Source organism: Chinchilla lanigera, unplaced genomic scaffold (genome assembly GCF_000276665.1).
Source record: "Chinchilla lanigera isolate Chin_1 unplaced genomic scaffold, ChiLan1.0 scaffold00024, whole genome shotgun sequence".
Taxonomy (NCBI): domain Eukaryota; kingdom Metazoa; phylum Chordata; class Mammalia; order Rodentia; family Chinchillidae; genus Chinchilla; species Chinchilla lanigera.
Window position 1 is genome coordinate 21,350,246 of NW_004955425.1, and position 25,883 is coordinate 21,376,128.

Here is a 25,883-nt window from a genome sequence, read left to right on the forward strand (position 1 = left end):
CATCAAAGCAGCACACAGGAAACTTCAGACCAAGTTCTCTTTCCAGAAAATACAGCAGGAGGAGCATGTGGCAAGAGGGTCACCAATCCACAGCTCCTGCCCACACTGACACTATAGAATTCCTTCCTCTATAGAAAGGCCAGAGCCCATCAGCTGAGCCTTGGAGATAAAACAGAGCTTAAAAGCCATGGTCACTCCAAACAAGCTGGACACTTGGATTAACCACCTATTTCTTGGCAGCCACTGGGGTCACCTCAAAATACTTCTGTTCATAAACTTGGGCCCAAACTATTATCTGGACCCAAAAGAAAAGTTCACTTCACTTCACAAAACTGGAATCTTTGTGGCTACGGGTGTAGCCCTGTGTTTCATCCCCAGCACTGCAAAAACAAAGAAAGAATCTGAAATCCTCAGGAAGCAACAGGAGCTGACCTAGATTTCCTCCTCCTTGGCCTCCATCTTTTGACTGTGCAGGTGCAGAGCCCCGCCTCGCAAGGCAAGCTGGACCATCGCCTCCCAGCATGGACATTCTCAGGCTCTGACACTGCCTCCTGGCCGAGCAATGAGGCTCAGTCTTGATTAAAGTTGTCTTTTATTTCCCTTTGTTGGAGTGAACCCATTCAGCCAGCGCTAATCTGCTTGTCCAAAGGACTCTGACCTCATCGCCAGTGCTTGCAGCAGCCAAAGCCTCTAATGCCCTGACCTGTCTCTGTAATTGTTCTGACCAATATATCTACCTCGTCTCACTCACAGTTCAGGCCAGGCCAGGCTTCAAGCTCTCCCTCAGAATGTGATTAATCAACAGCATCAGAGCAGGGAAGGCACAGACTGGAAACTTTTTATATGCGAGGGGGAGAAAAAGCCTGACTCTGAGCAAAAGAGATCTAACTTCCAAATCAGTGTTCCTCAAGGTAGTGCAGAATGCTTTTTCCATAATGTGGCAAGCTTTCTGAAGCTCCAGATGCACTCCAAAATCTTACTCAAGACCTACTGCTTGAGAAAACAAGAAGTGTCTCATTAGTAGAAAAATCCTATCCTTAGGCCCACTTGGACACTCAATTTCAGAATGATACAGGCCTCCCAGGAGAGACTCTAGCATCGCAGAATCTTCTGTCTGGGTGTCAAGCTACATTTTCCGAGAAGCAGTGACAGCCAGTACTGTGGTCCCTTGATCCCTCCTGAGCCAGGTACTCTGCACCCATGAGATGAGATCAGCCCATGAGATCTTTTGTTCATAGCCCTCCTGCCCTCTATCTCCAGATTATTATTTTAAACATCACTTTAAGAACTGCCCTAGACTCTGCTGCCGACTGATCCCACCATTCTCCTTCCTTCATCGGACCTTCCTCGGGATGTGAAATGACTGCAGACATCAGCCTCCTCAGCGGTGCACACAGGCTGTCATTATCTGGGTTACCAATGGACGTTCATGTCTCAACCTTGAGCTGTCCCACCCTAGGTGCCAGACAGGGAGATGGGCGTCTTTGGGGAGATCCACGGCACAAGTGGCCAGGGTCCCCCTGGTGAACTTGTCATACCCGTTGGCACCACATTTCAGAACAAGGAGTATGTGCACAAGGTCTACACGGGGTCAACCCTAAGTTTTCTGGCTGCCAAAATATCCAGGCCTCCAAGAAGTGGGCTTTCGCCAAGTTTAATGTGGATGATTTTAAGACATGGTGGCTGACAAATGGCTCATCTCAATGACTATGGGGTCAAATACTTCTACAGATCACTGTTAAAACTACAAATTGTGCTTTAGTGAGTGACAAGTTAAGGGCTCAGGGATTTATTTGTCCTCTGTCACTGTGGTGGCCTCTGACTGTGTCATGACTATGGCAATTACATGCTGTCTCAGAGGGCAGCCTTTTCTGGCCCTTTCCTGCTCACTTTTTCTTGTCTTTTCTGGTCACTTCTGCCATCCTATGGCTGTTCTGGTTATGACAAGGTGCTGTCCTTGAAGAAGAGGGCCAGCTCAGGAGTTCCACAGGAAAGTACACTCCTTCTGTTGAGAATTCCTCACATACTGCTGCTGGGTAAGGCTTAGGGGCACCGGTACCCAAACAGAAGGAAGCTCTGCCCTCTTCTCCCCTCTGAATATTTCATATGGAATATAGATTACTGAAGACAAAAGGCCAGAAGATGTTTTACACTAAGCTTTTCCATGAAGTCCCTCAACAAACCCTCTACTTTTGCCCCCCAGAACCGCAGTCAAAGAGAGGCCATCTCTGGCCACCACAGGCCTAAATTACGGCCTCTAGAGTGCTTTCCATCGTTGGTTTCCAAGCCCTTCTCCAGGGGAACCTTGAGTGGCATCCCCAGGCTCAGCATTAACTCACTTCAAGCAGGCATTTCAAGTAAAACTCTTAAATCAGGGTTTTTAACCTTGCAGCACATCAGAACCACTCTGGGATTTGGCTCACATGTGTTTGGAGTCCCAGGTGACTGAATGTGTGGGACGGCTGAGAGTCTGGGGCTGTGGCTTAAGGTTCCACTCACCCAGCTCTGCTGTCCCTTACTCTTTGGATTCCATGTGCTCTCCAGTCTGACGGCATCAAGAAAAAGAACCACGACTAGCAACAGGGCTTGGTTCTGGGAGCTGAACATTACACTATCACAACAGTGTATCTCCCTGGCTTTAGGTCAGCGCTCAGGAATCTGGAACCTGGCCTGGATTTTATTGTCCATGTCACCAGGTTTCAGGAGAAGTGCTTCCCTCATTTCTACTTACATTTGTGGAACGTGTAAGCACATTTTTAACCCTAACAAGCCACACTCTGAGGATGTCACTCCATGCACATTTTGGGCATGTGTGGCACTCTGCATGTGTCCGTTCTGTTGCTTTCCATCTCTTTTTTCCTCTCAGTTTGATTTTTGCCCCTCAGTTTGATTTTTTTCAACTTTAAAAAGCTTCAAATGTGTTACAAAATAGAACTAAAACAATTTTTGATACTCATTGTCTTAAAGATGCATTTCTTTCTGAAAGAGATATAAGTGAATGATAGGAACTCATATATTCCAGGTAGGAATGACAGAGCACTGTACTAAAGAGTGGCCAGGAGACCAGGCCCCCTCATCCTTCACTGGGCAGGTGGCCTGAGATAAAACCCATGGATATTCTCCCTCCCTGCTTCCAAGTATAAACAGAGGATTATGTCTTTACAACCCATATCACTAACGCAGGCCCACAGGCTATTATGAGAGTCAAATAAATCAGTATTTGAAAATATAGTTTGATTTTAAATAGTCAGTTATGGTATGTGGATTTCAATCTTTCCTCAAAATCCATCCTCATTCTCTAAGTTGCCATTTTTGTTTGGAAATCTTGTTTGCGTGTTTGTGATCAGCACTCTTGCTAGTTTATAGGAGGCCTTTCTTTTTTGGGGAAGGATGGTCAGCTGTCTGACTGCTGCTTTCTGGACGCTCCATTTCAGAAGGAAACCCTGGTGAGGTTCAATCTCGACATCTGCAAATCACATCCACAAGGAAAGTGTGACTCCCTCGAGTTACTGTGTTAAATTTTCATGGATATTATTCAGAGAAGAGGTGTTGTCCATGGGCCAAATCACTTGAAATCATGATATCAGCCCTGTTGCTGAAAAACTATGCACCTACCCTAAAGCAAGGAGAAGGGTGTGTGGTGGGACACAAGGTTACTCTGAGAAAGGCCACTGTGTGGACCCTTCTGAAGTGTTAAAGATAATATCGTCAAAGAACAAGGTAGAGTACCCAGCAGAGAGGTATAGAGCAATGAAGGGTGCTGTCTCATCAACAGTCCTACACAAAAGACCATTGCTGAAATGATTTACCTCCTTGCAGGGTGAATAAAGGTACAAATATTCCCTAGTTTAAGCTGCATGGATGGTAAGTATGAGAAATCCTGGCTTTCCTGCCCCCTCCTTCCTAGGTGATATCCAACATCATTAATTGACCATGGCATAATTTGCAGGTGACCTGGATGTAATTCCAGAATTCTTCTGATTTAATCAGCTACTATCAATCAATCCAAGATATTGGTAGCCACAGAAGTGGCAGGTATTCCTGGTATAAGGGTTTCAGTAACCTGATAAGTTTGTACAGCATTTGGTCAAACATTCAGACCTATCACTGCAGGTCACATATTCCTCCTCCTCATTGCCATCAGCAGTACTGCCACTGTACCTATCATCAAAGCACAAGTTTGAGTCATTTTAATGGAAAAGCACTTTGATTTTGATATTGGGCCCCTCCAGGCCATGAGAGCTCCTTGCTCCACACTTGTGTGCCACGTGTCTCCTCATGATTCCAACATAAGCTTTTCCTTTATTGTCCTGCCAGTGCTAATCACAACTAAACAAATTTCCAAAAAAGGAAGCTATATGCATTGGAACAGGGTCTTTCCCCACAACAGTAGAATGATGTCATGAACCCAGTTCAGAACCTTGATGAATTATTTATCCATGAGGAACAGGTCACTGACACTGAAGTTGCTCTAGGGAAAAACAGCTGCTAGGAAGTTCTATAAGAAGTTATAAAGGAACTCATCTAAAGAAAAACATCGAAGTGAGGCTGTTGTAGGAGGGCAGCATTTCATAATGAAAGTAGAACAGGTCCCATAACAAAAGCTCCCTACCTTTTCACTTCTCCTTGGCTTCTTGTTATAGTATCATGGAAAGGAACACCTGCACAAGTCCAAGTTGTCCTTTTGGTTTGGTGGCCTCATTCTTGGGAAGTTGGGCTATTCCAGAGAGCCAGCAGCTATGTGTACAGATGAAAAGAGTAGGATTCAAAGGAGCTTCCTGGCTCTTGAGAAAACTTGGAACCCAGCCCTTACTTCCTATAGAGCTAGGCTCTGCTAATACCATTTAACAAGTCCTAGATTATGCAACCATCAAAGCTAGTGGTCCAGAGATGCAGCTACCTGCCATAGAAGACTCATGGGAACCTATCTCTTTACCAGATAAAGACACCTCACTCTGTTCATACCAAGGTTTCTCCAGGGTACAAGTCAGATGTTATGGTTTAGATCTAAAATGTCCCCCAAAAGACTCATGTGTTCAGTGGTGGGGATTTTGCAAGGTTATTGGGTCATGGGGGTGCTGTGCTAACCAGTGGATTGATCCATTTATGAGTTCAGTAGCTGTATGTACCATTAGGAGGTCAGGCCTGGTTGGAGGAGTGAATCCCTGGGTTAGTAACATTGGCATTTATATTCTTATGCCTAGCTCCTCCCTTCTCTCTCTACTTCCTGGTTGCCATGGGTTGAACATTTTTCCTCTCTCGTCCCCCTCCACCATGCTGCTTGTGCCTTAGCACCAGCTTACCATGGACTAAACCCTCTGAAACCAGAAGCCAAAATAAACCTCTCCTCCTTTAAGTTGCTAGTATCAGTGTTTTGTCGCAGTGATAAGAAAGTAACTACTAATACAGAAAAGGATATGCTGTTGAGGTGTAGGTAGATATAGGATATAAACCCTAAAATCTAATGAGCAGAATAAAAATCATAAATTTGAATATAGTAATGATGAATAGGATAAACATTCTAAATTTGATCAGAACCCATCAGTTTGAATTACCCCTGAGCTCAGTGCTACAAAGAAATAACGGACCTAGTCACATTTAGAGAAATCCAAAAGGCCTTAAGCCATAAGTAAACACAGACCGCTCTGTGGAAATGAACAAACTCACCAGCGATCACTCCATTCGGTTCCCACTGGACAGCCACATTAATGTGAGGCAGAGCCACAAGCCGTGCCACACTGAGTGCTGCTGGCACATGTAGCCACAGTGGGCAGTTTGGCCTACTAAAAACTTGAAAGAAGTCCACAGCATTCAAATTCACAAGCAACCACCAAAGCCAGAGCAGGGGGATTCCCAGGGCAGGGAGTCTGTAAAGCCAGAAAACTCAGAAAGGCCAGATGTTATCCTGATTTCAAGAGTAGGGTAAAAATACTGACCAAGAACCAGGCTGTGAACAGAGCTCTGCCTGCAATAGAAAGGGGACTTACGGGCCCTGCTTGCTCTCAAGATGGGCCTGCATACCACTCTATGATTCTGAAATGGTAGCCCTGGGCACCAGTGACTCCCAACCCAAGCGTTAGCAGGCTCTGAGTTCGAGAAGTGGTGGAAATCAAGGCCTGAGGAACAAGAAGAAAGGAATTCAAGTGACCTCATGTATTGTGACCCAGCCACAATCTTTATTTTTATATATATGTTTTTGATGTGTGAAAGCTAGATATAAGATCGAGCAGGAGGAGATCACACTGATGAGGAGGGGAGGAAATGCAATATTTATTTCCTCACTCCCAAGGAAAGGGAAGCTGGTTCTGTAATTAGCTCTGATTCCCTTACCAAAGTCAACCAACATGGCCTGCCAGAGTCTAGGTCTTTACTTCCTTTGCTGTAGTAATATTACCCCTTCTACAACACAGACAGCCTACACAAATCCCCGCTGATTTGTCAGGAGTGCTGCAGTCCCTGCGTAAGTGGTTACTGTCACAGAGTAACCTCCCACCCCTTGAGAATTCTGACTAATCTGAATGACATTCTTGGTCTGATGTTTTTAATATCACTTCCTGAAGGAAAGATTTCTAACTTTACCTTATCCTTTCTTTTGTGTTCTGGCTGAGAAGGGGCCTCTCCTCCACCTGCTATGACATCTTTCCACTGTCTGTCACAGGCTGGGTTGCAGAGAGCAGTGCTGTGTCTTATTCTGGGTGTGCCCCCCAAGGTCTCACATGGTTCGCTCCATGTTTCTGGAAAGGACAGGATGTACAGTATGACCAGCCCAACTAGGTCTGTCTAGGGCCTTCCTGGCTTTAGCACTGAAAGTGGTGGGTCCTGGAGACCCTCCAGACTTGAGCAAACAAGGTAATTGGTCACCTTGGTCAGAAAGGAGAGCGAGGGAAGGTTGGAGGAAGGCAGCCAAGTAAGACAGAAGAGGGCTGAATTAAATTAGGTCTGAGAAGGCCTGGGGGCAGAGCGCTCTGGGCTCGAACTTGATGCCTGTGAAGATGTTGCCTTTCTGCTGAGTGCCGGGTGAATTCATAATGAGCCCATCTCTGTAAAGAAGAGACACTGGACCAGACTTTATCCAGTCATAATTGGATCCTGAAGATAAAATCATTACCTTATTTCCCTGACTATAAAATTTAACCAGAAAATAATCTTCAGCTGTAATAATAGCTAGTCGTACCATAGTGATGGCCAGGGTCATGCAGATTACACCTCACTGTTCTCTTGCTTGGTGGGTACTCTGGGAGGCAAGTAAGGCAAGAGTAGTCTGGTTGGGGCTGGCATTTTTGATCTCTAGTTGTCTTATTTTCAGGGAAATGCAGGTATATGTATTTGGGAATCATCTGTTGAGAACCTACCTTTTTCAGGATCTGCGCAAGATACTGAGAATACCGAAGAAATAAGAACAGGAATTCCAGAATCCAGAGGAAGCAGAGCTGGCCGAGAAAATGTTCTATGGCTTCCTGATTTGTGCCCATGAGGCAGCTCTGCTCACACAGCTGGCAGACATGGTAGGTAGCTGGTCCACAGCGGGCATAGACACCGTTTCAGAAACCCTGAAGGATAAGATGTTGTGAGCCCTGTGACAGGTCAGCACTGTGCAACCCCGTGTCTGTGAAACCTGTGGATTAAGAGGGCTGTTGGTTGGTTTGTTTGTTTGTTGCTTTATTTGTTTGTTTGTTTGTTTTGAAGCAACATGTAGGCCTTTCTCAATATTCTAAATAGTTAAAAGGATCACCAGGTCCTTGGCTTAACTGAGACGTGACATGATGGCAGGTGGACTTGAGGTGCTGTGCGACAGACTCCAGCAGGAAGCCCAGGGAAGAGGAAGGACAGGAGGCTTCCACTGAACTCAGGACAGGTGGAGCTAATCCCCCAGTAAACCCCTGCCTGGCCCTTTGTAGTGGATTGATAACTGGTGGTCAACTTATAACCCCCAGCTGAACTGAGTAAGCATCGTGCTGGCTGTGGAAGGCCCACCTGGGGATTGCTGCCAGCAGCATAAGAGGCAGAACTGGAGAAAGAGAAGTTAGGCTGTTGGGAGCTGGCAGAAGCTGCAAGGAGCTATTGGTTCTCTCGGAGGAGCTCTTCATGCTGGCTTTCCTGATGACCTAGGCTGTTTTCATCCTCCAAGGAGCTCAGGGCCTTATTGGCACTGAGAATATCTTTGGTTCACTTTGGGGGAGTTCTAGTCCTCACTCTGAGCATTGCTTCCTGGCTCCAGAGGGAAGAAGGTGCACAGCTCAGTCTTCGGAAAAGCTTGTCGCACTGGCTTTCCTGATGGGAACTCAGCTTTCTTGATCATTGGAGGAGCTCGGGACCTCACTGTTGCTGAGGATGGCTGTGGTACCTTCCGGGGGAGCTCTGGTTCTTACTTTGCACATTGCTTCCTGGCTTCAGTGTAGATTCCTCAGCCTGCTAGCACAGATCCTTCATCCTGCTGGCAGACTTCCTAGATTCCACCCCTGACCTTTGGGCCTTCCCAGCTTAGATCCATGAAACAGGCCTGCATGAAATATTGTTATACGCTCTGGGCTCCAGTTGGACTTGTGGGAGGCATTGTTATGAGCTCTAGGTCTTCAACTGGACTCATGCAGGGCATTTCTGTGGGATCCAGGCCCTTGGTTAGTTTCCTTGGTCCTGGTGTGTGGACAGATTTCCTGCACTCTTTTGTATATCATTCTTTGGGTGACTAGTATAAATAATCTTATAAAAATATATGTCCTATATATTATTGTTCCCCTTGCAAATAAGCCCCAAACTATAACACCCTTCCCGGGTCCTCCATTGTGAATGCTCTAAGGGCCAGTGGCCAGACAGCTGTCTCTCAGTCCAGAGACGTGGCGCAGCCAAAGTTGTGCAACTGGATGCAAGGCCAGTGTCCTTCTCCCTTTTTATTCTACTCCTGATTTTCTATTCTTCATAAGTCATGGACCAGTAAGAACTGTCCCCATAACCTTTGATTATGGCCCACCCAACAGAGACTGCAAACATTGAATAAAGTAGGTTATCTATCTTGTGGTTGATTTAAAACCTACCCTTGCGTCCAACTTCTCTAGGTCCAACACTGTCTTTTTGGATCTTAATAACTATTAACTGATTGTCTTTCCTAAATTTCCACTGCACCCCTGTCCACTATAGTATATTTAAGGAATGCATTGTCTTTGTCAAAGATAAACATGTTTCAGAGTTGTTGTAAAACCCGTAAATATTAGAAGTAGCACTTATTTTACAGATGAGAGGGAAACAGATATGGATTGGGTGGGTCTTCTCAGAATTAAGATTAACTAACCATGCCTGTAAATTATGTCTCTTCTTCTTTGCTGACTTGTTTGTAGAATTTACCCCCTCTTTTCTCCCTCCCTCATTCTTCCTTATTTCTGGGCATGAGCTGGGGGCACAAGAAGAAACAGGACTTGTTTTCTTGCCTTTGAGAGTTTGCAAGTACTTGGGATTGATTTTTACCACAAAGCAAAGACTTGGAGCTCAGTTTCTTAATAAGCAGACTCATAGACCATGTCCTTCCTCCACCCTCTGCCCACGCATGCCATGTTAACATATTGTTTAAACACAGCATGTGAAGCAGAGAAGGGAATAACTGGGCACGCCTGTTGGAAGGAATAATCAGGAAGTCTTCACAGAGCAGGGAGGGGATACTGAGTTGACATTTGAAGGATGAATATGAGTATACTCTGCAGTCAAGCTTAAACAAAATTCTCAACAATGCATGATTAAGACAAATCAACCAACGGGGTGTGGTAAAAGGGATACGAATGTAGCTCAAAGCAAAGGCCCTGGGTCCTGAAAAAAGAAGGTTTATGTCAAGAATTTTGCTTTTAGGATAGGCAGAAGGGTTCAGCACTTCTTTGCCCTGGGTGGGAGACCTCCTTCCACTGTGAGCTGGTTTTCATGTTCAGACCACTGCCCTCTGAGATGCTGTAGTACCCTGTTCTTCTCATCTGCAATAGAGCTAGGAGAGTGAACCAACATTTGTGGCAAGCTTTTCTAAATGCAGAGTTACAACAAAAATGTCTTGGGCATCATTCACAATTAACTGGAAACTTCCATTAACCAAAATGCCCCCTCCTCCGGATGTCTGGCTAACTGTAGGCTGGCAGCATCCGAGTCTGGCTCCTTCCTCAAGCCCCCTTGTGCTCTGGGTGCCTCGGCCCCACTTTCTCTCTGCTCCCTCTCCCGCCCGCTCAGCGCCTGACTCAGCCAGAGCTGTGTGGGAGCTGGTGCGGGGTGAATCCGGGAGCTGAGACTGAGGAGCTGCATCAGCCGCTTCCCCTCCGTGGCTCAGTACACCTCGTTCTTCTTCAGCCGGCCACTCTCGCTAATGCTATTTTTGTGGGGCAAGATCATCATTCTAGACTCCAGGCAGAGGATCACAAGCAGGGCACATGGCATGGAGGATTGGAGAGGGCCCTGTTCCCCAGGGAGGAGAACAGTGTTCTGACAGACAGAGCCAGCTGAGGGAGTGAGCGGGGACATTCAGCCCTGGGGGAGGAAGAAGATGAGGAGAGGGTCTTTAAATAGCAGGTGGCTTCACTGTTTCTATAAATGAAATTGTATGTTTTCAGTGAACACCAATTATGAAGATGGTCTTTTGTGAAATAGCTGTACCCGCCCTCAAGACGGCCCGAGGCTCCAGAGGGGCTGGGGGTGCTCCCTGCAGTCCACAGACACAGCTGGCTGCACCCGCACACAGTGCCAGGACTTTGCCATTTCTTTCTGCTTGAGGAAGGTGCAGGCTGGAGTGAGTGGCCTGGGGGAGACAGAGGGACAGTCACAGACCGGAGCCCACCTCACACTTTGCCAGACATGATTTTCCTTTCCATCTGTCACTGTTATCTGAAAGTCATTCATTCTCCTCTGAAGAGGCTGAAAAACAGAGCCAGGTGTTCTGTCCCTGGAGTGGAGGAGTGGGAGGGAGGGACAGACGGAGGCAGGGTCTCTCCACAGGGCAGGGCCGACTGGAACCGGCCTGTCTTTTCTTGGATCTATTGAACAATCCCTTCCGAAAAGGTGTAAGGCATGGGCAGGAGTGTGAGGATCCTTCACCCTGAAGAAATCATTTTCCTTCCAGCCTTGTTGCTTTTTGGAAACTAACCCCCATGTCTCAAGGCACGTGAGTGGTTCATCCCACCTCCAGTGACCCAGGAAACAGAGGCCTAGATGGTGAAAAAGTCACAGTGGCGGTGAATCAAAATCTCACTGGTCAGATCCCCACACTAGGCTAGGCAACCCACAAGTGCTTCCTAACAAGGAGTAAATAATAACAGCTAATATTTGAGCGCACTATATAACACACGTGCCATTTATTAACTCATTTAGTGCTAGCAATTCCATTAGTGCTTATTCTCAGAGCAAGCCACCAAAACTTGCTCAAAGACACAGCTGGAGCGTAGCAGTGCCAAGACTCCCACCCAGGTGGCTTGGAGGTCTGATGGTCTTGTCCACGGCTCGGTGCTGCCACCATTCATACCACTGCCTCCAAATAGGCCAGGCTTCCCTACACTCACTGATGCACTCACTTCTCTGCCTGGACCTTAGGGACAGACTATGGTGCTGCAAGATCGCTCTTGATGTGAATGTTAGGCTACTGTGGTCAGATTTGCCCCGCTCAGGGTTTTCTGCTAAGACATATTAAAAACATAGCTATTGTGGAAAATGCAGGCAAAAACTCTAAACTACCTATCTGCCATGCAGGGAGAAGTGATATTTAAAGGCTGCCTGGTGGATCCACCTTCTTAGAAACCTAAGAGGACCAGAGCCCCTAAAAGGAGCTAAGCTTCTCCCATCCAACCCGATCCTGTCTGAATGAGAGTAGTACAAAGGGTCACATCATTCAAGAAGCATCCTGTAGCCAAAGGCCTCTCCAAAATGTGTTATGTGAATCCATTTCAGCCAAATGAAAACAAAATGGAACCATCAACATGGAAGAATAATTTTGACAGTACCTTGTGAAAAAAACAATAGGTCTTAGAAATACAATCAAAGAAATCAACCTGGAGGCTCACCTAGGTTCCCCCAGGAGTGTGCAGCTGAAAAACCCCCTTCTTGGAGGGATAGTAGTCTGGCAGAAACATGGTCCAGGAGCAGTGCTTGCAGGCCTCTTGCAGGGTCTGACACTCAAGGGGCCGAAAGAGAACACATTCACTTCCCAGATGGCTGGTTTTGGAAAACAGGGGCTGGCTGCTCTCCAAGCCCTTTTCTGACCCTGCCTTGACCTGGGGCACTGGGATGGAGGCCGCTCCCCTGAGAAATACATTTGCCCTTCGGTTGCAAAACACCTCTGAGTGATTGATGAACCCAACCCAGGGAAGAGAGAAATGTCACCAGCACCTGAAACATAGCCACATGAGAAAGAAAACAGTCCAGTCTTTCAGAAGCTACAAGTCACCCGGGCACAGAAGAATGGGACTAAAAGGGATCAGACTCGGGAGTGGACTCTAGGCCAGCTGACAGATTCACAGTGCCTTGTAACAAGATACATTTATCCGCACCAAACTGTGACCTCTGCTTCCTCCTTTGGCTAAGTGTCCCTTGTCTTGTATCCAGTCCTCAGCAGGGGCCAACTCCTCCTCAGCAGATGGTGTCTGGCCTTGGGAGGTGGGCAGGTCCTCCCCTCACAGGTGGGAGTTGCATAGTGCTGGCCCAGGCACTCTACTGGCTCAAGACAATTCAAAGCTATGAGCTGGCTTTTCCTGGGAGAGACATCAACCCCCATTTGTGACCTTGTGGCCGCAAATTATTTTCTGTCTCTAGCCTTTGATTCTTCTGATATAAAAGGTAGACAATCACACAAGATACATGTTTTCAAACTTTGCTTAACAGTGGAACATATTTTGAAGACTAAATCCAACAAGGCATCCAATAACACACACGACAAATGCAAGTGGAGCTTCTTCAAAGTTAGAATAGCACAACAGTAAGGAGCTTTACGGTTTACACCTCAGCTCTGTCACTTATTGCTGTGTGACCTTGGGTAAGTTACATACTTATCCAAGGAGCTTTAATTTTTCAGCCATAAAACAAGGATCATCATACTACTTCATGAAGTTAAAGATGAATGAGATAGTCCACGGACAGCACTTAGTACAGGGGGTTCTGTCAGTATTTGCTGCTATCATTCACCATTATGAGCCAGCCCCAGCAGTGGGGGAGTTGGGTTTCACAGGTTCAGTTCACCCTTCTGATTCCTACTCCATCTCTTCATCAGGCCTACAGAGTCACTGAGAGATGTCAGCGCTCTGTGGGCCCACCTGGACTACCCTTGGGAAGACGGATATTTCCTAGACTTTCCTGAGGTCAGAGGCTTATTGACTGTGTTCGGCGACCAGGTCCCAGGTGGGGTTCAGGTCTAAGGGATCTGTGCTGAAGAAACACACAGGTGTCTTCCAATGCTTTGAAGGGACACTGGAAGTGATCCTAAGAGTCTTGAAGCCCTGACAGTCTTGAAGCCCTGGGCAGAGGCAGGAGCCACTCCCAGATGACCCTCTGGGCTGGGGCCACCCAGACAAGGCTGATGGGGAAAAGGCCGGCGCCCGACTTGGAGGCGCCTGTCCTGCCTGCTGGGGCAGCTCAGGCTTGCCCTCTCGCTGACCTTCTGGACTCTCACTCTGTCCTGTCAGCCTCAGCTCACTTTCCTGGCCCTCAGCATGTGCCTGCCCAGCACTAGTGTCTCTGCTTAACCTCCCCTTGGCCCGCCCTGTTCTATTATTGCCAGCATCCTGGTGGGACAATTTCACACGGAGATGGAGTCAATGCATTAGGATAAGAAACCTAAAGAGATACCATTTTCTGCTTAATCTATTTTCTCCCCATGGGTCAATTTGGCTGCACTTTTATTTTGAAAGAAAGGAACCTAGAAACAAATGAGCAAACACCTTATTATTGAGAACCATCTGCAGAAAACCCCATGGGGCAACTTCAAGGTCAAAGCTATCTGTTCTGCCTCATACACAAAACAGCTGACAGGCAGGCAGGACGGGAAGCCCAGGATCGAAAGAGTTTGGGCAAAAGCGAGTATCTCCTCCACTGAATGTGAAAGTAAGGGTTTTTTCCACAACGCAGATCTTCAAACTAAGAACATTTGAGTATTTAACAGAAACAATGATCCTGTAGAGTTGGCTGTTTGGTCAGGAAAAATCAACAGCAACCCTGAGACTCATTCTTGGCTCTTTCCCTCTCTTTGATCCTAGATTTTCATTTTTTTAAAATGCCATCTGTTCTTCCTGTAACTTTTGGGTAGAAGAAAAACAATTTTGATTTTTGAACTGTGTGTTTTTTCTCTGATGCTTCTGTCTGCATAGGTGAGGGAGGAAGGTAAGAGGTCAGTTTCTCCTACTGCATCAGCTTCCACCAGGACAGGATGATCCTGTCACAGGAGCAGAGAAACAGAATTAGAGGACATGCTGTGGGCGCTGCCTCGGGGCCCTCGGCGCCTTTCCAGGATGGTGCGAATGCTCTGTTCTGTGCTGAAATACAGTAGCCCCTGGCCACACGTGGCTACTGAGCATTTGCCATGTGATTGAACAACTAGAGAACCACATTTTAAAATGCATGTCACTTTACTTAACTGAAATCTACATCTAAATTAAATATCCAGATATATAAATATGTGACACAGCTTGGGGATGAGTGTGTGTGTGTGTGTGTGTGTGTGTGTGTGTGTGTGTGTAGGCAGGCTTCAAGAACAGACGCGGAGCTTGTTTCTACACTATTCACCTCCCTCCATCTTGGCCTCTCTTGGTCCTGGCCCTTCCACAAACCACCATCAACTGCTGAGCATCTCCGGAAGTGCTTTCCCCCACATATGGCCGTGCTGCTTTTCCTTTTAATGATCATAGCTCCCAGCTACTGTCGTTATGTGGACTTTCCTGATCTAACTACACTCTTTAAGTCTACAAGCATAAAAAAATCAGTTTCATCTAAGATACTAACACCAAGCCAAACCCATAAGCATTATGTCAAGAAGAAATGTGATTCAAGTTTCAGCTTAGCTGGAAAGTGGGCTACAACCCATTTGCACGCCTCCCTGGGCTGTGGCCACAGACGAAATGATGGCCCCAGTTCTCCTACTAGCCAACCCTACACTGTAGCTCTGCTCCAATAATTAGTGAGCGTATTAACTTACTTATCCAGCATCCTTTTGTTTTTCTGTTTTCCCAACATCTAAGGTTCACTAAAGTCTCTTAGTAAACACTAACATACACATATAAATTATATAAAGTTTAATCTTTGGTTAAACAAAAACTAAACGAGGCCAATGAGATTTAATTAGGGAAGAGGAAATCATGTTTCCCATAAATCTGCCACTTCTAGCTTAAGGACAACAAAGCAGTTAACTCCTGCTTTTCCAACAGTTCCCTTTACCCCTTTCAGAAGAGTTTGGTCTTCATTGTCACATTGGATTTTTCAGGAACCAACATGACAAGGGCAGACCACATTTTACAGATGAAGAAACAGAGGCTCCAGGTGGACCAAGGCCTTGCAGATGGTCACAGAGTTCCTTTCTGCTTGGAGCAGGATTCCAAGACTGAAGCTCCAGGAGGATAAGACACAGGACAAGCACGTCTGATTAAGTGATAGGCAGGCTTCCCAGCAGATGACTCAATAAGGACCCCTTTTGTTGAAGAGAATGGGCAAAGAGTTCCCATCCGTCTAGGAGGACAGCATGGTGTCTGTGTTACAACAGCTTCTGACTCACCAAAGAGCCAGTGCTAGGGTTGTGTCCTCGTCTTGGGAGAAAGAGGCTCCAGGCAGAAATCTAGAAAGGGGCTCAGTACACTGTTCCCAGAGGCAGGTAACAGTATTGGGCCCAGAAAGTATGTGTTCTCTCTAGGTCTGTGTGGGACACAGGGGACCTGGCCAGAGATGAGGTATAGCTCTGAAAAAGTGTGGGGCTGGTCATCTGAACAGAGCTCTCGAGCAGGGCCACTGCTTTGCAGACCCCTCCATCAAGAGCCCTGGAGGGGATGAGTCTGCTTCCCAGCTCCCACTTGCCATGGACGTGACTCAGCAGTGGTAGTGGCGCGCAGGCCCCGAGAGAACTCACACTGGGGAGGTCAAATGGCAGCCAGGGGAGAAGGAAGGACACAGCGGCCTAGTGTGAGGCACTGTAGACACTCCGAGAGATGGAAGGAGCAGGAGGGCAGGAAAAGGGATAAAAGAAGAACTGAGATTGTACAGGTACCAACCCCCCATGGAGAATGTCATAATTATAGACTGCAAGCACGTACTAATAAAATATAGAAATAACAGAATGAGACTTAGAAGTGCATTTGGGACTCAGTGTCCTGCCTTAGTTGGGGTGGGGGACAGGGAGTGACACTGGGGTTATTTCTGTTCGCAAGACTTCTCTGTTGCCAATAGGCTCACGAGGCTTAGAAAAACTGAGTCACACAGTGCTGAGGTCCAAATATTTGTTTCCCACCAAAATTCACATATTGAAAGCCCCTTCCTCATAGTGATGGCTTTAAAGGCGGCACCCTTGGGAGGTGATTAGGCTATAAGTCTGTGCCCGCCCTTACAAAAGAGGCCTGAGGGAGCTCATTTGCTTCTCCCATCCCATGAGGACACAGAAATAAGAGCCATCTATGAGCCAGAGCCAGCACTCAGCAGACCTCATATTACCTTGATCTGGGACTTCCTGGCCTCCAGCTCTCTGAACAATACATTTCTATTGTTTATTAGTAAACCAGTCTATGGTGTTTGGTATAGCAGCCTGAACAGACTGAGATACAGTGTAATGAACAGAGACGAGAAAGTCTGAAATTCATCTCAAAATGTCACCCCAAGCTTTTCCGGAGTGTCCTATCTGCTGCTGCTTAAGGTGCAGTCAGGCCTAAGGCAGAAGCATTCCTGCAAGCAATGAGGACAACATCCTGGCACTGGCTGGCACCACAGGGCCACTGCGCTGAGTGAGCTCAGGAGGTAGAAATGGAGTACAGCATTGGAAACCTCAAAAAGAGGGAAAACACACCTGGATGTGTTTACAGAAGGCTTTGGGAAGAGCGTGCACCCCCCCAAACGCACATCCAAGGGATGAGAAGGAGGCTGACGTCACGTACATGAGCCCAGACTCAGCCCCATGGTCCTCTGGAGCCAGCTGAGGCCAGGATGTTGTCCTCACTGCTTCCAGGAAAGCTTGCCAGGCCCTGAACACAGGATACTCAGCAAATACTTGCTAGCTGATTATCTAATTTTAAATTCTCGCACATTTACATTTTTCAAAGAAATTTGGCAAAGGAAACCAAGAACTATTTCTGGCTTCTCTTTAGGTTACACTTTATTCTGCACAAATTTGAGCCAATACAGTAAGAATATATAATTACATATGGGGTAGTTTTAGCAACTTTGTAGAAGATGAACTTCCTGCCACTGGTATTTACGCTCTGGTGCAGAGGACATGAAAAGGAGGTGTTCATAACAATTTGCAGTTCTAGACATTGAACCCCCAATCCTTGTTTGATTTTCTCTTCACTCATTCCTATGTCCACTCTCCTGTGGAGTGGGGGCTGCAAGATGTGGACTTTTCCCCTGATTCATGCCTGCAGAGCTCTGCAAAGTCCCTTTCACTTGAGATTACAGTGAGTGAAGGAGCAAGGAGAATCACCATTGGGGTCAAACAAATCAGGAGCCCCAAGGACCAAATTCAGGACAGAGGAAGGAGGAGCTTCCACTGTTTGGTCGCTCCCCCAACTCAAGGTCACACCTCAGAAGAGCAGGAGCAATGTCAGGAACTGGTACTCACTGGAATTTCCTGTTGGCTTTTTCCTCCTTAGTTTTCTTTTCTACCACTAATTTCTCTAAACTTAAAAACTCTTCAAGTTAGCCAGGTAGGGCGGAACATTCCTACAATCACAGCTACTCTGGAGGCTGAGGTAGGAGGATCATAAATTCAAGAATAACCTGGGCAACTTAGGAAAACCTTGTTTCAAAACAAAAAGTAAAAGGGATTGGCAATGTAGTTTAGGAGTGGAGTTTCCCTATGTTCAATCCTCTATACAGGAGAAAAAAAAAATTTCTTTAATCTTTAACTTTCTTCATCCCATATATTTTCCCTTTTATTTTAGAGTTGCAATAGTTTGGATCTTACATGTGCCCCAGAGGTGCATGTCTGGAGTCTTGCTCCTCATCTGGTTGTGATTGGGAGATAGAGGAAATTTGAAGAGTCAGCCTAGTAGGAGGTCTTGAGGTGACTGGGGCTGCTCTTGAAGGGGACCATGCTGTCCAGACCCTCCTTTCCCTTCTTTTTCACTTCCCAACTACTAAGTAAGTTTTTGCTCTTCTATACCTTCCCATCAAGACATTCGGCTGTGCCTAGGGAAGCAGGGTCAACTGACCATAGACTGAACCCACCAAAACTGTGAGCCAAAGTAAACTTTTGCTTTTTATAAGCTAGTCATCTCAGGTGTTTGTTAAAACTGACTCACATACAGTGTTTACAAGGTGTAGTAAAACATATGGTGAATATTTAACTTTTTCCAAAGAATTTATTAGAGTAAAAGATGTATGACCATTAATCACCCTCAAAACATTCCCTATTCCTCCAAGAACACATATCCCATCATTCTTGCCACTTTCTGGAGCAGTTCTGGAAATCCTCTTTCATGAGTGTCTTTAGTTATGCTAACATGGGTGCTTGGATATCCTTAATCAATTCAAGATATTTACCTTTGGGGAAGAGGCAGAAATCACATGGTGCCATATCCAATGAATAAGGTAGATAAGGACATCCTTTAATGGTTTTGTTTGACAGAAATTTCCAGAAATGTATGATCAGTGAGGAGAGATAGAAAAGTATGGTGAATGTTGAGATAAAAAAAATTATTACAGTAAAGACATTGCTATTAGTCTCCCATCAGAATACCTCTCCTTTCTTCACACTTACCCCAGCATTCTTGTCAATGTGTCTTGCACTGTAATTTTTAAAATTTAAACATTCATTACAGCTTTTAAGCATCCATTGTGTGATTCTTATGTCATAGTTACCCTCACTCACTAACATGTTTTTAATGTCTGCCTTGTGGATTTTGGTATTTATTTCAACAATTTATAGTTTCATTTTCAGGTTTTTAATCTCTATTGGAGTTCAACAATTTATCTTATTTTAAATCTTTCTAGTTACATCTTGCCTTAAAAGTAAAATTCAAAATTATTTTATTGGAGTTGTAACTTTTCTTCCATCTTTCTAGGCCTAAATTTCTTAACCTTTATTTTTAAATTTTGAGATGTTTTATTTCTCTCATTTTCAAAACTACTTTTTTCTTTATATTGACATTTTTTAAAGATTGCTTCTTTTTAAGTTTACTTTAAAATGTCTTTTCTTGCTTAAAATACTTGGCTGTAAGCTCATTTTAATCTTTTAGTCTTCTTTTATTATAGGAATTAAATCCAATTTATTACCTCTTAGCTCTTATATTTCATTGTTTTCTATGATTTGTCTCCAAAAGGTAGCAGAAGGAGTAGGCCTGGAAGTCCCACTCTGGACAGGCTGGAGGTCTCCTTCCCTCCAGTTCACCCTACAAAACCACCCATTCTCCCAACAGAGACCAACCCTGTAAACCCTTTCCTCACCTGGATGAAGAGAAGCTGGGTGAATCCCACCCTGGCCCCAGGCAGGAACTTTCATTTTGCAGAGGAGCCTTGAGAAGCAAAGGCCCATGAGCCTTCTTTCCTGCCTTTGCTCTGTGCGGAGGCTATTGGAGTACCGGATTATTTCTGACTTCAGACTTCCTCAGTCTGCTCTGCTCAACTCAGGGATGACAGGAAGCTCTTTGGAGATGGCTGGACAGGGATGCCAGCCCTTCTGGATGGATGAGATGTTCACATAGGTGATTTCCTTCCAAGTCTCCTTCGAGTCCCTTTGGAGGAAACCCCAGGGAAGTCAGTCTGTCTTCTCTTGCTGGCCCACTATTACCTAATCCAAAACTCTACTTCCACTCTATTTTGGGAAAGGATATTTTCTTTAGGTCTTTTATGACCAAGAGTTTGGCCGTTTAAACTCCTCTTCTCTCCTGTCCAAATCTTACTGTTCCCAGAAGTGTCGCCTGGGAAAGCTCCTTGGCTCTTTCTGCAGTAAGCACTGCCCTAAGTGCGCCTCACCTGATTCAAAAATCCTGTAAATGCCTTCCTTCTGAGAACCGTTTAAACATAAACTGCTGCAGTTCAGGGGAGCTTAGCACTCTAGATCTGTTGAGCCACCTTACTGGGGAAAGGCCAAGCAATTTCACTTTAAAAGCTGGACCTAAAGCCCCATATATCTGGGTATCAAGAGAATCTGTACACCTAGTAGAGAAGTAGGTAGATAACTGTGTGATTTGCACATAGTTAACCTGAGAAATTCTCTACTGAACCTGGGTAGATGCCATCTGGCTGAGGAATGTCCACAGGATCTTTGTCTTGGTATATTATTTTGGGGGGATGCAAGAGCAGGAAAAGTCTTTTTGGTATGTGTAGAAAGAAGGTGTGCATTTGCCACAGTCCAGTCTGCTCTGCCTTGATTCTGAGAAGCAAGCTCAGGATGCTCCTCCCAGAAAAGTCCCTGCCTATGCCTAAGAAGCCAGCAGATGGATGGGAATGAGAATGGGATCCAGGGAACATAAATAGCTCTCACAGAAGTGAAATCTCATTTTTCCTACAGCACTAAATATCACCCTTCCTACGGCAGAAGCTCATTAAAATGTGCTATATGGCTTCCCATGAACCCAAGCCCATACCTTTCTTTGCACTTCTGGGAAGGTCAGATGGAGCTGAGACACAACATTCTACCCACCTGAGAGGGAGAGAAGGAAGCTCAAGGTTCTTCCTCTCCTGAGCACCAGGACAGAGAAAGGGCAGAGGAGGCAAAGGCAGAACCCAAACCATCATGTTCCAGGCAACTATACACACCCTCTGCTGCACTTTCCAGTGAGAGCCTTGGGTATGAGCAGAGGGGAGGGAAGGTACACTTTCCTGCCTGCTTTGGCCATAGGCTGTTCATGGTGGCCTCTCACCTAGGTAAAAAACCCTCTACCGCAGCAATCAGCTGAATCCATCAGATTACTGTGTGGGTTTGGCTGTGAAAGTCTGGAGCAACTATGTGCACATGTGTGCTTGCTCTGTTTTTCCAGGGCACTCTAAACTGGCCTGGAGGAAGGGAGGGTTCACAGGGAGCTGCAGAATAAATGTAAAGAGGGACAAGCTTCTGAGTGCAAAGATCTACTTTGTCACAGTGCTGCTGAGCGTGCTGCAAGACAAGGACAAGCACAGTGGTGATGGGGGTTAAGGTGGGTGACCATCCTGAGGAGCAACACGTCACATGAAGCCAAGCATGTCAAAAAGATAATGTCTTGAATTCAAGGACCACTTCTTAAAGGAAACAATATTTGGAAGTAACTAGGTACAGAGAGGTTTATCACAGCATTCTCTATAACATTAAAACAAAACAACAACAGAAACACCTACAAATAACTTAAATGCCAAGGGGTAGAGTTTAGTTGAATACATTCAGATCATCTTAGTCATTATACATGAAGTCTCCCCTACTTATTGACATACAAAGCTGCTCTAATATAATAGCTATCTTTTAAAGACTATTTCCACTTACCATATTTCTTTGTTTCTGAGACACTAACAACTGAAAGAGACACCAGAGGCTTACCACAAAAACTTTTAGGAAGAAACAATCAGCACATAAACATACATTAATTGTAAAATTTAGCCCAATGTAAGAAACTTTAAAAGATAAGGAATGGATGCTTTAGAATAGAAAAAATATAGTATATCTGGGGGATTACTTATGAGTCTTATTTTATTCTTTTGTTTTTTGTATCTGCCAGATTTTTAGCAGTAATCCCGATTATCAGGAGGAATGCCTGTGTCCAGCCAATGAGTGCCACCATGGGAAGGCCAGGATCACTGAGGGTCTGTACTGCCCCTCACTCGTCCCACCAGGGAGGCTGAAGGAATTACTAGGTGGGTGGTTGTAGAAAACATTCTAGAATTGCTTAATCCCTGCCTTGTGCCTTCCTCTAGGGACCTGATTTACCAGCTAGGAGCAAGGCTCTACATCATCCCAGCTCCTGGAATGAGATTAGAGGAAGGGTCTTGCCCTGTGGGAATGAGAGGATCTGATGCCTGGGGGCTTAAATTCAGTGCTGGGGTTTGATATGGTGGAGAGGCTATTCTGCACTCTCAGCTTTATGAAAGAACAGATCGTGTTTGGTCTGCCAAGTGCCTACTTTTTGGTCATATTTCTCAGTACAGCATCCAAGCAAGGACTCTTTCAAAACCTCCAACAAATTCATTGAATGGTACAGTCAGAATAAAATAGCTGCACAAAGAAGAAATGTAGCCAAGCCTCTCAGGGCACAATGCTTGGTGGGCTCTGCACAGACAAGAAACCAGGGCCTTCAGGACTGACCTTCCTGGAGACCACAGAACAAGCAGGAACCCCACCCAGACAGGGTTCCCCTCTCTCCTGCCTGCTGCAGCATCTTAGAATCCAAGATGCCACTGAGAGAAGCATCTGCTTTTTCTCCTCTTTACAGCCACTCTTGGTTGCTAAGCAGATCCCTTGGGTAACTATGTGGGCACAAAACCTTTGCAGAACTGCCAGGAATCTGCTTCACCCAATTGTCAAAGTGAAAAATGAAATTATTCCTCTCACCTGTCACTACTTCGCACAAAGCCTCCATTATTGAATGGTGATGGCTCGGAATGTTATTCTCACCTACTTGCAGGAATATAAATGAGTTTTGCATATTTTACCCCCAAGAGAGAGTGGGAGGGGAGAAAGGGGGTGTTGGGACCTCTCAAGCTGATTCGCTTGGGAGCCAGAGATTGGGAAGAAGTGGGTGGAACAGACCAGTTCGCCCTCTGCCCTGGGAAATCAATACCTCTAGCAGAGAATGATGCTTGTTTTAGGGTAAGCTCTCCTTAGGCTCACATATGCCTGTGGACCCCTCCAAGGCCAACCTCTTGAACCAGTATCTCGAGGGGTGAAGCCAAGGAACTCTGCATGTTAAAAAATTTTTTGAATAAGTCTTCTGAGCACTGTGTACATTGAAGCTTGAAAATAACTGGTTTCTCTACACAAACGTGTACAAATATAATACAATAAAATATTGCAGCTGTTAAGACAAAGCACAAGAAGGAATGAGACAAAGGATGAGTCGTGGTTTATTTTAACTGGGAATATAAGGAAAGGGCTGCTCTGAGCCTCAAGCAGTGAGGAGGCCTTCTGTAGCCAGAGTAGGAAGTGAAGAGGGTTGTGGTAGACAGGAAAGAACTACTAAGAAAGACACAGTGAGAAAGCTGGCCTGGAGAGTGAGGAGAAACAGAAGAGCAAAAGAGCCTAAGTACACAGTGTTCAGGAACCCTGAGTGGAGAGGAGGACAGGGAGGTGAAGGCGTTTAGCATTTCTGCTGGAGTCAGCGAGCTGCTACCAAGACTGTTTGGCAACAGAGTGCTAGGATCAGATTTGCATTTACCAAAGGCCATTCAGGGGTGGCATTCCAGACGGACTGTGAAAGCACAAGGTAGGAGGCAGAAGACCAGCTGAAGTCTCCTCCAGCAGCCCTGGCCAGACCCAGGCTGGGTAAGAGGGTGACAGGAAGGAGGTCCTCTCTGGCCCAGGTCCACTCCTCCTCTGGTATGCAGCATCAAACCCATATGCCTGCCATGATACTGGGTTTTTTTTTGTTTATTTGTTGTGGTTTTTTGAGACAGAGTCCCTCTTTGTACGTCAGGCTGCCCTTGAACTCACTATGTAGCCCAGGGTGGGTTTGAACTCACAGCAATCCTCCTGCCTCAGCCTCCAGAGTGCTCCGATTACCGGGATGAACCGCCATACCTGGCTCACCATCATATTGTTTAAATCACTTGAACAAAATTATTTTTTAAAATTAAAATGAATAAGACTTTTGATGAAGCAGCAAATATGATAACAACATTTCTTTCAAAGGACTTTGAAGAACATTTAAAATATCCTCAGGAAGCAAGCTGCGGCTCTCAGGACAGTCAGTGAACCCCATGCTTCCCAGACGGGTGAGTCAGAACACAGAGGTACAGACAACCACTAGGCTTTATTGTAATGTAGCTTCTGGAAGCCCACAATTTCTTTGAAGAACAGGGTATTACTTCCTTTCTGTTTTAGTGCAAACATGTGCTTGGTACCAGTCTTGACAGACGGCTCCCTCTTCTCATATTGTAACTATCCACAAGATGCAGTGGTTGGATTCTATGATCTTTAGGTCTTTTCATGCCTCAACCTGCAATGACTTTTTATTTCTAACTAGTTAATATCTTCATCTTTTCTCTCTAGAATTTACAGTGAGGTCACATTTTCTATTTCTGTAAGGTCACCCCCTTAATTCATATTCCTGCTGTTAGCAGCTTTTCTCCGAAGTCTCAGATCCTTTTCAGCCCAAGGTGGGGCCTCTCACCCTCTGGCCTTGCAGCTCTTGCTCAGCTAGCAGTTTCAGCTGCTCTCTCTCCATCTGTCTTCTCCAGGGCTCACTGCTTTCCTCAGCCTAATTTTAAAAAGGGAGGGTGGGGAGGAACTAAAGATGGAGGAGCACTTTGCTTCTGCAGAGGGGGCTTCCACCCTCCCTTTGACTTTTCCCTCAATTACTGCTGGCTTGACATTTCCCCCTTCTTCTGAGAAGTTCCTCCTGAACTCTCACTTGGAGTTTGAATTATTTTACATTCAATGACTTTTCAGCTTTTGAGTTAACATTTAACAACTTTGCCTGTCAGCCTCCCTTGCCTTTTCTCCAAAATGCTGTAAGAGAGCTGAAAGGAGTCCCCCCGTTAAAGTCATTGCACCACTCACAGTGGAATTCTGCTGAAATCTGAGCAAAAATTTGACTTTCGTCAAGCAGAGGAGGCAGGGATATAACCTGATGCTCTGAGTTCATTGCTCACACTCTCCCAAACCTGACAGCTGTATGTGTAGGGATTGTGGTTAAGGGTTGGAAAGCTTTGTCATAGATAAAACACTGGTTTATGACAGAAAACAAACAATAAGGACAAATACATTTCTCCAGACAGGAGAAACCACGGTGTGGTTTGCTAGGGCCATCGCAGGGTAACTTACAATGTTAAAAAGTTAAACCGAGAGATGTACTCAGTGAAATCTCCCCGTTTTCAGACATCTCAGACAATTAAATGTTACTTTGTGTTTTTAAGACTATTTTTATTAGCACATATTTATCATACATATTGATCACGTTCATCATAAGGAATTTGTACCTGTAAATATAATCTTTCTTCTTTTTTTCCCATTTCCCTCCCTTCAATCCTCTTCCCCTCCTTTTTCATAAAAGCTTTGTTTTTTTTTTTCCTTCTATTCTCTTCTTCCCTTTTCTCTGCCTTCCTTCCCCTCCCCCTCCCTTGTTCCCCTTCCCATTTGCACATGCTCTTCCTACTTCCAGCATCTATTCTGCATTCTGCTCCTTAATTGCCCCATGGGTTTCTCACATAAGAGAAACAATGCTATATTTAAACTCATGTATCCAATTTATTATACTTAAGATTATGGTCTTGATGTGCATCCACTTTCCTACAAATTATTCAAGTTTATCTTTCTTTATGGCAGAGTAGTACTCCACTGTGTATAAAGAACATATTCCTTATCCATTAATCTATTGATGGGCATATGAGCTGTTTCCATGATTTGGCTATTATAAATTGTGCTGTTATAAACATGGGTATGCACATATATCACTGTAGTATCATGCTTTTAAATCTTTTAGGAAGATGTCTAGAAGGGAAACAGTTGGATCAAATAGAACTTCTAGCTTACTAGATCAGACCCCCAAATTTAAAGGCCCAATCTAAAAATGAATACCTGAAATGAATACACACTTCTCAGAGGAAGAACTACAAACAGCAAA